Here is a 17,107-nt window from a genome sequence, read left to right as displayed (position 1 = left end):
GAATACAGGTGCTTTAAACATGGATAAAATCCTGCCACAATATGTATTTTTAAATTAAATTAAAGAAAACCCCAAAATCAAAACAAAATCTCAAATTGCCTATTTTTACAGCAGTGAAAAACTAAAAACTACATAGAAAATATAATAATTACAAAGTTTTCTTTTCAAATATATGACTTCAAATAGAGGTTAAGTGTTTGCATCACTTTCCAAATCCAGATACAAAGGAGCCAGCAGATTTATATTAATTATAGCATTTTCTTCCATTAACAGGTTACTCACTGGGACCCCTAGATGCTCCATGCAGGGTCAGCAGCTTAATTTCTTTAGGATAGACTCACTCTCACACTTTCAGCACTTAGTCACAAAATCCAAAAAATGCCAGGACCCAGAAAAATGGGGCGGTACAGGCAATCCACAAAGAGGCTTCCTCAGATGACAGTATCAACTAAGCATCATAGGCAACTTTGGGGCCAGTAGTGAAAGAGCAGTCTACTGCTGTGGACACTGAGTCTCTGGAGCTGACTTGGAGGGCACATATAGAACAGGGTGGAGCTTCTTAGCAGGCTCCTTTCCCAGCTTGCTCGCAGCTTCATTTCCTTCTTTAGCTTCCATCTGAAGCTGTGGTTCAGCTGTTAACCTGGCAGCACAGGGGGCATTTCCACTTCTTTCACTTAAGGCCTCAGCATCCACTGGATCATCTACAAACTTCACACACTGTGGAGGACCACCTGAGCAGCTCTCCTTGAAAGAAGAGCGATTGTCTCCATTTTGACTGAGCCTGACCCTATTTCCTTGTATTGTTATGTACAGAGCTGACTAGGACTTCTGTTTATCCTTCAGCTGGCCTTAAGCAATGCATAGTGGTCTAGCTGAGGTGCTGGTGATAGTTTTTGAAGGTGGCGTGGGTGTTTCCCTGGTAACCTGCACCTGCTGCTCTTTAATGTGAGCCAGGTTGAGACAGGACAGTAGAGATAATGCTCCATGGCGCCAGCTGGGATCGAGCCTCGAGACAGAGGCTATGACTTCCTGGGGCTTGAAAGGCTATACCAAAGCTGAAGCACCAGACTTACCAAAACATTAGATACTATATAATGCAGGTTACTCTCTCTGCATATCCTCTCTGCATATCACAGAGGTAAATGTCGGCCACCCACTTAGCTCAGCTCATAGTAGTAGCTTTCCCATAATTCTCAGTCAATCCTCAAGCCACTCCCCCATTGAATAAAACTGGGTGAGGCCCTGGGTCGCTCTCTTGGTTCCAGAAAGCCATCTTCATGGCTGGACTTAGAGCCCCTTGACTACCTGATGATTAAATATATAATTTAGTATCTTTATTTTCGCCGTGGGTTGCATTGTAAGTGGTAGATTGGAATCAATTTGATGGGATTCCAATAACGTAACTTTGGGATTACAAATATTGGCTTCTTGGACCTAGACAAGGACCTGGAAGTGTCTCCTACAACACACTTTTTTTCTTTCTCTGGAGGCAGATCCAGAGATTTTTGCAACTAGAGATAGCAGCTATGGGTGTGTTTGTAGAAATCGGTTCTTCTAACTGAAAGTTGGTATCCTCTGTAGGGGCAGTTACATCCAAAGGGAGCAGCTCACGCCGCTTTTTGAGCACACGCACTTCAGTTTGTTCTTGAGGTACATACTTCAGCTTTAGTTCATCAATTTTAGCTCTTAGCTTCATATTTTCACTTTCTAGGAATTGAAAGCATCTTTCACTTGCAAAAAGTTTTCACTCAATATCCAGGGCTCACTGGCTCTCAAACAACACTTTCATTCACTGTATGGACAGCTCACCTTTGGTGCTTTTATTGTCTTTGTTTAAGTTTTAGCTGAAGTAAATCTGTATAGTAGGTTTTGTCTTCTAGACCAGAGTTGCCTGGCATGGAAGGCTTAGATTCCACCATATTCTTAAATGTCTCCAGATTTCTAATTTCACCTAAAAGATGTTTATTTTTTCAAAATTCTTCTGCTCCAACATGGCAAACAACTGTTCCTGCTGTTCAAATTCAGTCTGAGATCCTTTCATCTGTAGTAATGTGGAAATTTGCAGCTTTATTCTTTGCATCTGTTCTCTATTAAATACACTCTTTCTTTAATAACTGATACTTGACTTTCATACTTATCAGCTGGCATTCGATCGCTGCCCTTCGATCTTCCACCTCTGCAAACAAGGAGTTGCCTTTACTATTGGGATTCAAAGTTTGCTGGAGTGCCTGATTCAACTGCAACTGACGATCCAGATTTTCCACACAAACTTTCTTTAAGGTACTGTGGTAAGAAACTGCTTCTTTCTCCTGCTCTTCTTTATCTTCTTTAAGTTGGACTACCTGGCACTTTAAGTTATTACTGAAACTTTCTAGTTGTTCCTGTCTGTATTATAGTTCATTCATTTCTTCTTGGAGGGTGGTCTTCATACTTTCCATTTCATTCAGCTCAACCTGAAGAGCCAGCAACTCCGAAGACAAGGTCCCATGTACATGCTCAGACACTATCCATATTTCCTCTGATTTCTGGGCCAGGAGTTCCTTCTAGTGATCTAATTTATGCTTCAGCTGCTTTTCACTAAGCCTTGCTTCATCTAACTCCACTTTCAGTGCTGCACCCTCTGGAGCCCTACAGACCCAGCCCAAGACCAGCATGTGAGTAAGAACTTCTCCTTCACTCTTGAGACCCTCCAGATACCTCCGAAGCCCAGGACTGACAGTGCATGGGAGAGATTCTAAACTTCACTCTGCCCTGTGAACCCCTACAGACCAAGCCCAAGTGCTGTTCCAGCAAGTGTATGGGAGAGCTTCCAGGCTCCCCTTTGCTTGTTGGATTCCTCCCAACCAAGCCCAGTCCCACTTGTGATCGAGTCCTTCTGTCCTGCTCTCTGGACCATTCCAGACCCAGCTCACACCTGACATACAGGCCGGGGGTCAAACTCTTCAGCTGAAGTCTCTGAAGAGAGGCTAAAGGCCAGAACTACCCAGCTAAATAAGAAGCAAAACATGCTTTCCAGAGGGGCACAACAAGTTCACTTACAAGGATTGCAGCAGAATGAAGCTGAGCACAAAAGCCAGACCCAAGTCAGGCAAAACTGGATGAATTCAAACTTTGCAAATCTGCACCTGGATTTCAGTATGTTCTAAGGTTATAACTGCTACAGAGCTCTACACCAGACATCAGAGGACAATGTTATAAAAAAATGACAAAGAGAAGGAGCAAAATGCAATCTCAGACCCTGAGCCAACCCAGAACAAGTGCAAAGAAACACTAACATAGAAGAAATTGAGAATCACACAGCTGAAATGTTTGAATCAATAGCATCTGAAGTAAAGAAACAACTGCAGAAATGAATAGAGGAAAACAGATCAAAAGTAACCTCTGAAATAAAAGAAAACTCTGAATTAATAGCGTCTGAAGTAAAGAATCAAATGAAGAAACATACAGAGGAAATCAAATCAGAAATAATCTCGGGAGAAAAAAGAAAGAATAACTATAATGAAAGAATTAATAAATGCTTCTCATGAAGACACTGATAAAAGATAGAGGAAATGAGAAAAATGATTTAATACTTCAATGAGAAATATAGGAAAGAAATAAATCACATAAAGGAGAGACAAAGAGATAGAAAGGAACTTCATATCTCAATCACAAGCGTGCAAAAAAGTTTGAGTAAAAGTGAAGACAGAGTTTCAGATCTTGAAGATTCCATTGCAGCTAGTAAAAAGGTAAGACAAGATCTCTTAAAAAAAGCAACAGGACGCAGGGAAAAAAATTTATTATCTGCAAGATGATGCAAAGATGAATAACTTAAGACTAATGAGCATCATTTAGAAAGAAGGGGTTGATACAAATGATACCAAAAAGAATATGGTCAGAAGTAATAGCAGAAAACACCCCAAATATGGGGATACAATCTGACATTCAGTTAACCAACTCATACAGAACTCCAAATAACATCAAACCAATTAAGAACCCACTGAGACATATAATAATCAAGATCGTAGAAATCCAGCACAAGAACAATACACTGAAAACCGCTCAAGAAAAGAAACAGATCTTGTTTAGAAGAAAACCCATCAGAATAATGGCGGACTGCTCTTCACAAATCATGAAGTCAAGAAGAGCATGGAGCAGAGTACTACAAGTCCTCTATGAAAGCACATTCCAGCCCAGACTACTATACTCTGCAAAACTGTCTTTCAAATTATATAGAGAGATGAAATACTTCTATGTCAAAGAGCAACTGAATAATTTCATAATATCAAAGCCAACCTTACAAAGACTACTAAAATATTCTAGAGAGGGATGCAAATGATCAGAACTCCATGATCAAGAGCAGACGTAAGCCACTGACACAGGAAAACTACTAAGCACAGGAGAAAAAGGAGTAATAAATAGCAGGTAAATAATATGTCAAACATAAGTCAATACATCTCCTATATAAACATCAATATAAATGGAATGAACTCACCAATTAAAAGAAATAGACTGGCACACTGGATTAGGAAACAAAATCCAATAATACAGTGTATAAATGGAAATACACGAAACTCATAAAAAATTCATTGTCTGCAAGTAAGAAGATGGAAAATAATACTACATGCCCCAGCATCTCAGGAAAAAGCAAGGGTAGCAATTACATTCTCAGACAGTCTCAACGTCAAACCAAGAATAATCAAAATAAATAAGAAGGCCAAAATATACTAGTCAGGCAAAAATTAAAGAGGAAGAAATAACACTCATAAATATGTTTGCACCAAACGTGGGACACCAAATTATATAACACAAATCTTAATGGACATTGAAAATCTAATACCCAACACCATAATCTTAACAGGGAACCTTAATACCCTCTTATACCAAAAAGATAGGTCAATCAGACAAAAAATTAGCAAAGAAGTAGCAGAACTAAACCAGAGCTTTGTATAAGTGAAAGTAGTGGACATATACGTAGTGGTCTACACAAACACAGCTGAATATATATTTTTCTTCAGGTGCACATGGGTCATTTTCTAAAATGGAACACATACTAGTACAGAGGTCAGGTTTAATTATGTGTAAGAAAACAGACATTATCCCATGCACATTATCTGACCACAGTGCAATAAAACTGCATATAAATGCCAAAAGAAATCAGAAAAAACCTATAAATACATCAAAATTAAACAATACCCTACTCAGCAATCAATGAGTCACAGATGAAATTAAACAAGAAATTGAACAATATCTACAATTCCATGAAAATTCAGGCACAACTTATCAGAATTTATGGGGTAAAATAAAAACAATTATTAGAGGGAAATTTATAGCAGTGAACTCACACATTAGGAAATCAGAAGGAAAAAAAAAATTAAACACCCTAATGCTGCACCTTTAACATTGAGAAAAGGAACTGAAAATGAAACTCAAAGCCCAAATACAGGAAGAAATCATGAAGATTAGAACAGAAATTAATTCAATTGAGACAAAGAAAACACTTCGAAGAATTAATGAATCAAAAAGATGACTCTTTGCAAGATTAAATAAAATTGATAAGCCCATAGATAACCTCATCATAACGAGGAAAGAAAAAATTCAATTACAAGCAATAGGGAATGAAAAGGGTATAATACCACAGACCCAGAGGAAATTAAGAAGATTATCAATAGCTAAATTTACAATCTTTGGTCTCACAGAATACAAGACACAGAAGAAATGGACAGATTCCTAGAAAGATACAAATTACCAAAACTGAATAAAGAAGATACAACAACTCTCAATAACCCATACGGAACAATGAAATACGAGATGTAATAAAATGTCTAGAGACGTAGAAAAGTCCAGGTCCTAATGGATTCACAGATGAATTCTACAAGAAATTTACAGAAAATATAAACCCTATACTCCTCAAACACTTCAATTAAATTGAAAAGGAAGTGAACCTGGCAAAATCATTCCTGGAGGCAGTATTAGACTCATAAAAAAGTTAGGGAAAGACACAACTAAAAAAGAGAACAATAGGCCAATCTTCCTCATGAACATAGAAGCAAAAATCCTCAAAAGAATCCTAGCAAATAGAATAGAGCACATCATCAAGAAGATTATACATCATGATCAGTTAGGATTCATCCCAGGGATGCAAGGATGATACCATATGGGCAAATCTATAAATGTAATACACTATATTAATAGATCCAAATTCAAAAAACACATGATCATCTCAATTGATGCAGAAAAGAATTTTGACAAAGTCCAACATGCATTCATGTTTAAACTCCTACAGAAAATTGGAATAGATGGCCTCTACTTCAAGCTGATAAAAGTCATGTATGACAACTCAATGGCTAACATAATTCTAAAAGTTGAAAAACTGAAATGTTTTACTATTAGATCTGCTACAAGACAAGGATGACCTATGTCAACATTCCTATTCAATATGGTTCTGGATTCATTAGATAGAGCCATAATCAAGAGAGAGAAATAAAAGGAATAAGAATATGTAAAGAAGAAGTTGAACTATCTTTCCTTGCAAATGATGTAGTATTTTGCTTGGAAGACCCAAAAGACCCACCCAGAAGCTACCAGAATTAATACACAGATTCAGTAGCATAACACGATATAAAGTCAATACCCAAAAGTCAAGAGCATTCCTCTACACAGATAACAAACACATTGAGACAGAAATAAGAGAACCAATACCTTTTAAAATAGCACCATGGAAAACGAAATATCTTGCAAATAATCTATCTAAAGAAGTCAAAGATCTATTCAATGAAAATTACAATACTCTGAAAAAAGTGATGACATAAGTTTTCTGAAAACAGAAAGATATTCCCTGCTCCTAGATAAGGAGAACCAACGTTGTGAAGATGACCATGCCCCCAAAATTGTAGTACAGATTTGATGCAATCTCTGTGAAAGTACCACCATCATACTTCACAAACGTAATGAAATGATTCCTAAAATTTATTTGGAATCATAAAGTCATAGAATTGCAAAGAAAATCCCAAGACACAAAGACAAGACAGGAGCCATTACAATTCCTGACTTGAAATTGTACTACAAAGCTACTATGACGAAATCAGCATGGTATTGGCAACAAAATAGACCTGAGGATCAATGGAATAGAATAGAAAATGTAGAAGTGTCTACAAACACACTGAGCAACCTTATCTTTGACAAAAGGGCAAAACATTCTTGCTGAATAGAGACAGCCTCTTTAAAAAATGGGGCTGGAAAAAAGGGCTCTTCACATGCCAAAATTAAAACTTGACCCAGGTATTTCACCATGAACTAAGCGAAAGTCAAAGAGGATTAAAGATCTAAATATTATAACAGAAACACTCAATCTCCTGGAAGAGAAATTAGGAGGAACCCTTGAAGAAATAGTGGTAGGAAAAGAGTTTGTGAATAGCACAGGTAATACTTGAGAGAATCAAAATTGGGACCTCCTCTTATTTAGAAGTTTTTGCACATTGAAAAACAATTACCAACAAACTGATAAGGCAATTCATGAATTGGGCAAATCTTAATCAATAAGCACTCAGAAAAAGGTCTTCTCTCTAGAATTTATAAAAACTTATAAAGCATCATAGACCCCAATTTAAAGACCCAATCCTGAAATGGACATAAGAGATGAACATACACTACTCAGAGGATGAAATTAGCAAAGGGAATAAATATATTCAAAAATGCTCCACATTACTACCTCCGTGAAATGCAAAAGCAAACAATACAGAAATAGCATCTCACCACAGAAAGAATCGCTATCTCAAAAAATTCAACCGACAACAAATGATGGAGACAGCGTGGGGAAAAAGAATCCTTCTCCACTGCTGGTGGGAATGTAGACTGTTGCAACCATTATGGAAATCAGTGTGAAGACTCTTTTAAAAACTAGGACTGCAAATCCCAATCAAACCAGCTATCCCCCTACTTGGAATTTTCTCAGAGGTACTAAAAACGTCATATTATAGTGATATACATGCATCTATGTTTATAACAGCACAATTTCTGATAGCCAAATCCTGGAAACAAACAAAATGCCCATCATATGCGAAATGAATGAAAGTGATGTGACAATTTTATACAATGAAATATTATGCAGCTATAAAGAATGATAATCTTGAATCTGTTATATTTCAGTTGATGCCAGTTTTCACTCATAAGTGAAATAAACCAGACCCACATGTGTAAATATTGTATAGTCTCTCTAGTGTAAGTACTCAAAGGAAGAAATAAAAAAGATAAAGGCATAACACAATTAAAAGGAAAATGGGAATTTAAGGATTAAACAATAAAGAGAGGGAAAAGAGAAAAGCTAGGAAACATGACAGGGGCAAAACCATACATTTATCAGCAAATGATTGTTAAGGCAATGATCCTGAGAATTTTTGGCATGCTTTTGAAACTAGCAGTTAATTGGTAGGATTCTCACTATCAGTAACTATTTTGATACCTGTGAGCTAGTGATATGTGCGAACTGAGCAACTACACTAAATTGTAATATGTAATACTAGGATCATGCTTGGAATGCCTTTCACTCTGGTCTTCTAAATATGTACTGTTTGTCATGTCATATCAATTACTGCTATACTGTCTCTGAAGTAAATATTTGCTTCATAAAAGGTAATAAATGAAAAGAGACAAGAGAAAAAAATGTCGTAGGGCTGTCCTGCCACAATGCTCTATATGGTTAGATTTCTAAATTTCCCTGTAAAAATATATAATTGTTTACTTCAGTTTTTAGAAATATATATTTTTCTTTTCTACATATTCTTTAGGGATTTAAAGTTTATCATATCATGACTTGATGGAAAAATACCTGTTCCTTGCTATGTCTAAGATGTTTGATCTTCAGACAGATAGTGAGGTTAACCTCGACTGCCAATGTTCTAGGGTAATAATATCATTAATCTTCTCTTATGGAAAGTTAACCAATTAATTTTCCAGACCAAACATTAGAGAAAGAGAATGACTACAAAGACAGTCAACATTTTGGCCCTAGCCTTTGAAGGTCATTGAGGAATTATGACATAAAAGAATCTATACTATAACATCCTGTAACTCAATAATGTCCCAAATTTTCTGATCAAGGAGATTGAGGCCAAAGAGGAAAATGATCAATGACATAGAGTGGGCCTAAGAGGAGTGACATGGAGAGAGAACATTGTCAGGCTTTCATAGAAAGCAAATTGGTAAAGCAGTGTCTGTGACTCATCCACATGGCTGACACTGACAGCAGATCTACAAACTGCTGCACAGGGTTACAAGGTAAGTCCTGAGGGGATTTGACTGACAACAAGGTTACATTTCTTGTTATGTAGGTTTGTTTTATCTTGCTCTCAACCATCCAGCAGAAAAGTATAATAATTAGTTATGAAAATTAAAGCACTCTTAATGTGCTGAGCTATAAAGCACTCAAGTCAAAAACTTCTGACATTGCACATCCTTTGGAAAACCCACTACTATTTTGGATTACTGGACTATATTGGATTATTTTGCAGAATTCTCACACCTACTATATTTAAATAGCAATGGAATACCCATTTCTGAAAAATTAAAGAAAAGAAGAGGATACAAAGGAAGGACCATTTTGTATCTGTATATATGAAATAGTTAGGATAGATATATAGCTGCTTTCTTTTAATTCAATGAGAAGAAAGAATTGTACTATTAGTGTTTGGACAGGATATCATGTCTGCATCTTGTACTATGAATAACCACTACAAATATAAGAATATGCAATGTTTTCATTAATGAAACTGTCCTACTAATTGGTGTTGAAACGGTCTCATTGCTATTTGTTTCTCAATAAAATTAATAAAACAAAAAAAGAATTGTATAAAACAAGCCAATAATAGAGTCAAAAATTTATTTCAAAAGTACAACTAAATGGTCATGGGAGAAACCAGGTCTTCAGAGTAAACTTGGGCCAAAAAAAGAGAGAGAGAGAATAAAAGCAATAATGAAATACATACTGCTTTCAAAGGAAGCACAAGCTACCACAAAAATTTGCACACAATAACAGCTTTCCATATTAGCTGATTGTGTTCATTCCATCCACATCTCATGAGAGCTCAGTAGACGTTCTGCACTTGGGATTCTTATGTTGCCTTACAATCATGTATTTGGTAAGGTTGACCTCATTTCTGCAGGCTGTGCCACACCTCTCTCTAAATCAGAGAGACACTCTAATATATACACTGTGAAATCAAACAAGAAAGGAAGCCAGTGATTGCATGACAAGTGGAATTTTAAATCTGCAAAAGAAAAGTACAAAAAGGTTTTGACCCTATTAGATTCCTGTGACATTATTATGTGAAAGTTATTATAAACCATAAGCCACACACCTCCAAAGTCATACCTTTCAAAAACGGACAGAACCTAAGCCTAACCGAATTTTCCTGTTCCCTAGTAGGATTTTTGAGGGTGCAGTAATGAGATAGAAAAGATAAAAGAGAATTTTATTGATTTTGAAGACATGGAAAGAATCTGAGGGAAATGAGATATGACCTGGTATGAAACAAAGGAAGGCTGAAAATTTTATGGAATTTTTCTAGGGATAGAGTTTGAAGGACACTTTCAATGACAAAGAAGCAGTTGATTGTGTTTTACCTGTGTGCACAGGAAAGGTATCCAGGACTGGGTTGCAGAAGAAGAAGTGGTCATTAGGAAGATAAGCTGTCTTTTGGATAATTGATTCATGTTAGATGAGCACCATAATAATTAAGCAAACTGTACTCAGGCCAGACCTATCACTTTTTTTTTTTCGCTACCAGGGATAGAACTCAGGACCTTGTGCTTGCCAGTCAGGCACTTATTCCACTGAGGTATTTCCCAGGACCTCCAGAACCTGTCATTCCCATCTTTTAGTCATCTTGAACATCTCTTAGGATACTTTCTGCTGAATGAGGTCATTATTTTTGGGGTTAGGAGGATTGACATGATGAAAGTTCAAGCCCAGGTAGAAACTAGTTCCAGTTGCTTTAGCCAGGATGAGAAGTTCATTGTTATTGAAAATTCACACTGGAGATGGAAAAAACCTTGAAAACAAGTTTAAAAAGGCAGTGTTATGAATATATAGGTCGTTATCAAGTTTAAAGAACACAGAAGTAAAGCAGGAAGTGGTTTTATGATCTGTATGTGACATTTCACCATGGCCATGAGAAGGGGGATGAGTCCTGATGTTCATGCTCTAGGAGCTTAGGAACATGGGTACCCTGGAAAATGCTCTGAGTCTTGTTAAAGTCAAGCAAAGGAGCTAAGGCAAAACAGGTGCAGCTCCAGGACAAGTTTGGTGAGGTGGTTTTTAAAACTCAATTTGCCTTTTTTACTTTGACAGAGGACTATGGGTGATAGGGCATATATAAGTGCCAAGTGATGTTGAGACTTGAAACAACCTGTTGGATGTTTTAGAGGATGAACAGTAGACCATTATTTGACTAGATAATGTGAGGCAGTCCAAATGTGGAAATAATATTCTGTATGATAATGTGAGAGACTACATTTGCAGTACCCTGAGCAGTGTGGAAGATTTCTATCCATGCTGAGAAAGTGCAGACAGAACTGAGACTTTACCTGTATGTTTTGTAGTGAAGTATGCTTGTAAAGTCTGTCTGCTATTCTTCACCTGTGATGTATCTAAGAACATGGTGGATTTGGAAAGAAGGATATAGCAAGTATCCCTGAATAGAAGTCTTGGCACTGAGCTGGCAGTTTTGAATAACATGATGAATGATGTTTTCTAGGGAGCAGTGCATGATGATGGGAGCTAAGAATTTGCATAGCACTTGAGAATCAACATGGTTGCAGTTGTGTGAGTCGGTAATAAGGGTTTGTGCTGTTGGTCTGAAGAAGGAATTTTGAACATTGGAAGACCTGTCCCTGTGTGTTTTGAAGACACTCAGGTTTCTGGAGCAATTGTAGTTGTTCTGGTGAATACTGTGATGATTGCAGTTTTTGCAATGATAGGAAGAAGGTACTAAGGGTATGGCTGTTGAGCAGATAATTTGGCCTTTGTCAGCAAAAGCATTACCCTTAGCAATGAGATGTGATTGAGTGTGGTATCCCCTGCAACAAATGACTGCCTACTATTTTGGGTACTGTGCTGCCTCAGGAAGTTTAAGGATGAGACGTGTATTGGTAATGGCAGTTCTCTAAGCACTGATTAATCCCCTTTTTTGCCAGATACCAGCATGAGAGTGGAGAATACTAAATGTGTAGAGTCCATGCAGATGTTTATGGTTTTGTCTTTTTCAACCATTAGGATATATGTAAGGGCTATAAACTCTGCTTTTTGTGAAGATTTACCAGGTGATCATGGGCTGGCCTCTATTACAGATGGCCATAACAATGGCATAGAGATCCAGCTATAGCCCAGCCCCGAATACAGCTGGCTTATTTTCCTGATAATGAAGATGCTCTCAGTTTGGCTGGAATTTTCATTTATTTTTGAGAATAATTTCTACTAGTTTTTAGTGTTTATATAAAACTAGAAATCATGGGCAAAACCTATACTGTAAATTCCAGAAAAGTAAATACTTTTAGTCCTGGGGACAGGAACATTTGTCAAATGAAAAAAATGGGTGTTTGAATTAATCACTGAAATCATGAAAAACTACGTTCTTTTGCTCACATTAACACTTCAAATAAAAGTATTTCATGGAGTCTCTGGAAAAAATGGCAGGGGTGATGGCTCAGTGGAATAAGCACTTCCCTGACAAGCGCAAGGGCCTGAGTTCAATCCCTGATTCCACAGAAAATAAATAAATACATAAATAAATAAAAATAACAGCAATAGAAAACCACAATGTCATAGCTTGTACCTTGCCCTATTTTTGGTGTCTGTGGTTTTTTTATATTCCAACTATGAACCACGTGTCAGATGCTATAGGAAGAGGAGTACTGCCAATGTGAGGGAAGGGTGTCAGGGTTCTCTGTAGTATCCTCATGTGATTGTGTTGGGGGGCCTCGTCAGAGGTGGGGAGGAAGATGGTAGGATTGAAAGGGGTTCTTGTGGAAAAAAAGATGGAAGCATCCTCTATGAACATTAGATAAATCTGTTGTAAACGAGGAGTCATTAAAGTTCGAAGGGTCTTGTGTGTGTGACTGGATGACTGGGTCTCACAGTCATACTTAGGTGACTGGGTGAACAAAGTGTGATGGATTTTTCAAATGTAAACTTTTTTTGCCTTTTCTTAGTGGGGCTGCTGCCATGAGGGCTCAGAGGCAAGGAGTCCATTTGTGAACTGTATTGTTGGTTTGTTTGAAAAGGTAGGCTATTGCCTGGAAGGATGGTCCATCTCTGTGCTGTAAAATGCCCTCTGCATTATGGCCCTCTCCATAATGGAGGTTATGAGCATTATGGCTCTGAGAAGTGTATAGAATAAAAGTCTGGTTAGGTTTAGGAAGAATGAGATTTGGGGCCTTTAGGAGAACCTCTTTCAGTTTGTGAAAAGAGGAATATATATGAGCAGGAGGGCAACGGGTCTCTGATAAGGAATCATTTGATTCTTCTTAGAGCAGATTTGCTCTGGAAGCAAACTTGCAAATCAAAATGTGAAAGGAATTAGCTAGACCAAGAAAGGATAAGACTTGTTTTGTGGTGGGCACCTGAAGGTTGCACAGGAGAGCTTTGATTTAAACAGTGAGAGCACAAGTAATGAGTAATAGGGTGAGGCCTATATATTTGATTTTTGGTGAAGCTATCTGGACTTTGGTGGGGGAGATCAGTCTCTGGGTATGTTGCTAGGAAACTATTGTCAAAACTGCACCAGAAATTAAAGTCTAACTGGATTTTCTGTACATTGCCAGTTATAAATCTATTTTTGTAGAATCCTCTAGATTTTTCAGCTTGCGGTGTATATTTGGGGCCAACTAACAGGGATTGAATGAGAAAAAGAGACTTTTTCTTCTCATTTAGCCACAGGCTGTGGGAGGGATAGGAAGTTGTGGATTTAGAATGGTTTGTTTTGGATTTAAGCTGCAGCCAGCTTGAGTGGTGCATGAGGAGCATGTTAAAAGATGAGATGTAAGCCCTGGGGAAGAATGAGCAATTTTGCTTTGAGCCAAAGTAAGATACTTGGAGGAAAATAAAAGATTGTTTTTGGGGTAAAAGAGCTCATGGCACAAGCTGTTGGGAGAGGGTGGAATCGAAGAACAACAATTTTGGGCAGAGGGGAGAATGGACAGAGGGGTGCAAAAAGAGGGGAGTAGGTAGTGTCAGACAGCATTGAAATGCAAGGACAGTGCAAATGCTGGGGCTGGGCAAATTAATCTTATGGAGAGACACCAGCTGGGGGAGGGTTGGAAATCCAAAGACTCAGAATCCTTTCTTGCAGCTTGGCTGTTTCTAGCTGGAGCTTCTGATCCAGAGGGAGGGGGCACATCTCCCTAGGGAAGAATGCCATTGAGATGAATAAGTTAGTGTTTTAGGCTAGGGCAGAAATAGGTGGGTGAGGGAGGGCAGAGTGGGATATAAGAGAGAAGGGCAAAGGGATAAAAGCTGGGAACTTGTATTAGTCTCAAATTCACAAATGTGTTTCATTACAAATTATATATAAAAAATACTATCGCTTAACATTAAGTTTGCTTTGTAATAACTTTTCTTTATACTTTAACTCTTCAAAAGCCTATTTTACTTTGAAAACTTCAACAACAAAAATTGTTTCTCTTCCTAAGTAATCCCAGAGTTAAATATTGAAGAAGTTTGTGTAACAGTTAACTGTTACACACTAAAGTGTTTGATTAAAAACAGCCAAAAAGACAGGAGACAACAAAGGAAAAACAGTGGAAAAGTTCATATCACCTCAAATGTGAGTATGTGGAGCTATCAAAATAATGCCATGAATTTACATAATTATGATATTATTATGAGGAAAACATTGTGATATTAAAAGGAATACATGGTAATTGCCTTTTGGAGGAGTTTGACAAGAGTCTTAACTGCCTGTGTGAGGTGTAGAATGAAAAGATGAAATAAGAAATAAACAAGTTTAGTAAAGTATGATGGGGTTGGTCTATCAGTGCACCAGGAATGGCAGAGATAAAGACACTCCAAGCTAGCCATTAATTATTAGCCAATGTAGGTAAACACACGGTATGCTTTTCCTGGAATATCATAGAGAGTGAAGTAGAATGGTAAAAGAAACAAGCCAAGCTCCATCACCACACCTGGGTGCTAATCTCATTGACAAAGAAAGGTGACTTCTGCATTTCAAAATTGGACAAGGCAATCAGATCAAGAAGACCCTAGGACATAAACTGTGTCAATTTGCAGTTTGTGGTCCCCAACAATTTCCGGGCTAATTCCATTGTTTATTTTGTATTCTGGTGCAGTATCTCCTTTCATCAATGCTTTTGTTCACAAGCAAGTTGGTTTGCAAGCAAGTGTTCCTTAAAATTTTGCTTCCATTCTAGAACTCCATGTCAGATGAAGAACAAGTCCATGGCCATCTACTCCAGTGTCATGGAATGATTTCAGTTCACAAACTGAGGTAATACTATATTTAAGTATATATTGAAGACATAATGAGTTTTCTTTTGAAGTATACCATGGCCTGATTTGCAATGATTATAAACTCAATCATGCTCTTTACTTTTTAAGTAATTTACCATCTTCTAATGAAACTCTGATTTCACACTTTGAGAGTTTTACTTGCATCACATTGCATTCTGAGTATCAGTACAGAAAACATTGAATGAAAGAATTAAGGTAACTGCAACTTTAGTCAAATGAAGATATCATACTATGGTGCTGAATACAAGGCTGTGGGTTTTGTGTCTCTGACATTTGGACCAACGATAAAAATGATGAAATCCATCCACTCTAAGTTATCCTCTTGGGAAATATCACTGTTTCACTCAGAAAAGGAACAAGTGCAAGACCCTGATGCTTAGCAATTATGCATCAAATTTGTTAAGTGTTCCAGCAGCAACGGCAGTGGTGGCAGTGGCACAGCAGAGGAGAAATGAAGTGTGGGAGCCTTTATTACCTCTGAAGCTGTGAAGAGCATTGAGGGCACAAGTGGCGAGATCCTCTGACCTGAGACAGGGAGGATGAGACTTTATGGACTTTTGCTAGTGGCGGAGCTTGAGGGTCGTGTTCAGTAACACAGGAGGAGCTGATCAGAGACCTTCTTTTGTGCGGGAAAGACCCAAGGAAATTGTATCCAGAGCTGGAGAGGGGAAGAATGAGGAAGTGCTCACTGGGAAGGTAAACTGTTGTTTTTGGGATTGAGCCTTGTTGAATCAGGGCCATGATAATTTAGCAGTTTGTACTCTGGCTGGAACTCTGGTCAGAACTTATCAAAAATGTTTCCTAATTAACTTTATTGGTACATTTTAAATATACATAATGGTCACATATATCTGCAGAAACTTGTACAGGTCCGTGATATGTATTGATTCTTCCTTTTTTTCCATTCCTATTCTCCCTTCCCTTCTAATCTCTCTTCCACTACTTATTTACAAAATACTTATGTATAATGCTTTTTATTTTTCATTTTTTCCTTTTTTAATCTTTTCTTGTGCTTATTCTCTTCATAGTGCCCTTCCATTTGAACTTTTATTTTCTATTTCACAGTGTCTATTATACATTTTTTTCATTATTTAGAACTTGATTTTCACACTCCAGAAACTGTAGTGATTCTTTTGTCTTCAGCCTCCCAAGCGCTGGGATAACAGGCACGTGCCACCATGTCAGGTCTCAGTCATTGTCTCAGTGTATTGTAGGGATAAGGCTGGCATGGCATGCTGGCAATTGAGTCTCTGGCCTCTGCATCTGCCTAACCAGGCCTTTAATCAGTTGAGTTATCTGGTTGGCCCAACCATATATACTTTAAAGGGTCTTGCCTTTGGAATCTATTATTTTACTGACTTCTTGATGTATTCTTTTTCTTGTCTCAGTTCAAATATTTACCAAGATATAGTGTTGTAACTTTCATGCCAAAACCTCATCCTTTCCTGTATTTTGATCCTCTCAAAATATAATAGTTTGAATTTATACTTAAAGCACATGATAGGACAGTAATTTATGTGTACTACATTAATATGCTTTTTCTGTGAAACTTTAACACATTCCATACCACAATTCTGTTGTTCTATAGATTGTACCACATTTTCA

General features: G+C 37.6%; 1 pseudogene; it reads right to left on the bottom strand.

Annotated features, from left to right (window-relative positions):
- Nucleotides 1-492: 492 nt before the first annotated feature.
- LOC101581426 lies at nucleotides 493-2,654 on the bottom strand (annotated as a pseudogene).
- Between the last annotated feature and the right edge of the window lie 14,453 nt (nucleotides 2,655-17,107).

The sequence above is a fragment of the Octodon degus genome, unplaced genomic scaffold (genome assembly GCF_000260255.1).
Source record: "Octodon degus isolate 3935 unplaced genomic scaffold, OctDeg1.0 scaffold00520, whole genome shotgun sequence".
Classification (NCBI taxonomy): Eukaryota; Metazoa; Chordata; class Mammalia; order Rodentia; family Octodontidae; genus Octodon; species Octodon degus.
Note: the sequence above shows the minus strand (reverse complement) of the source record. Positions and strands in the feature narration are given on the sequence as shown.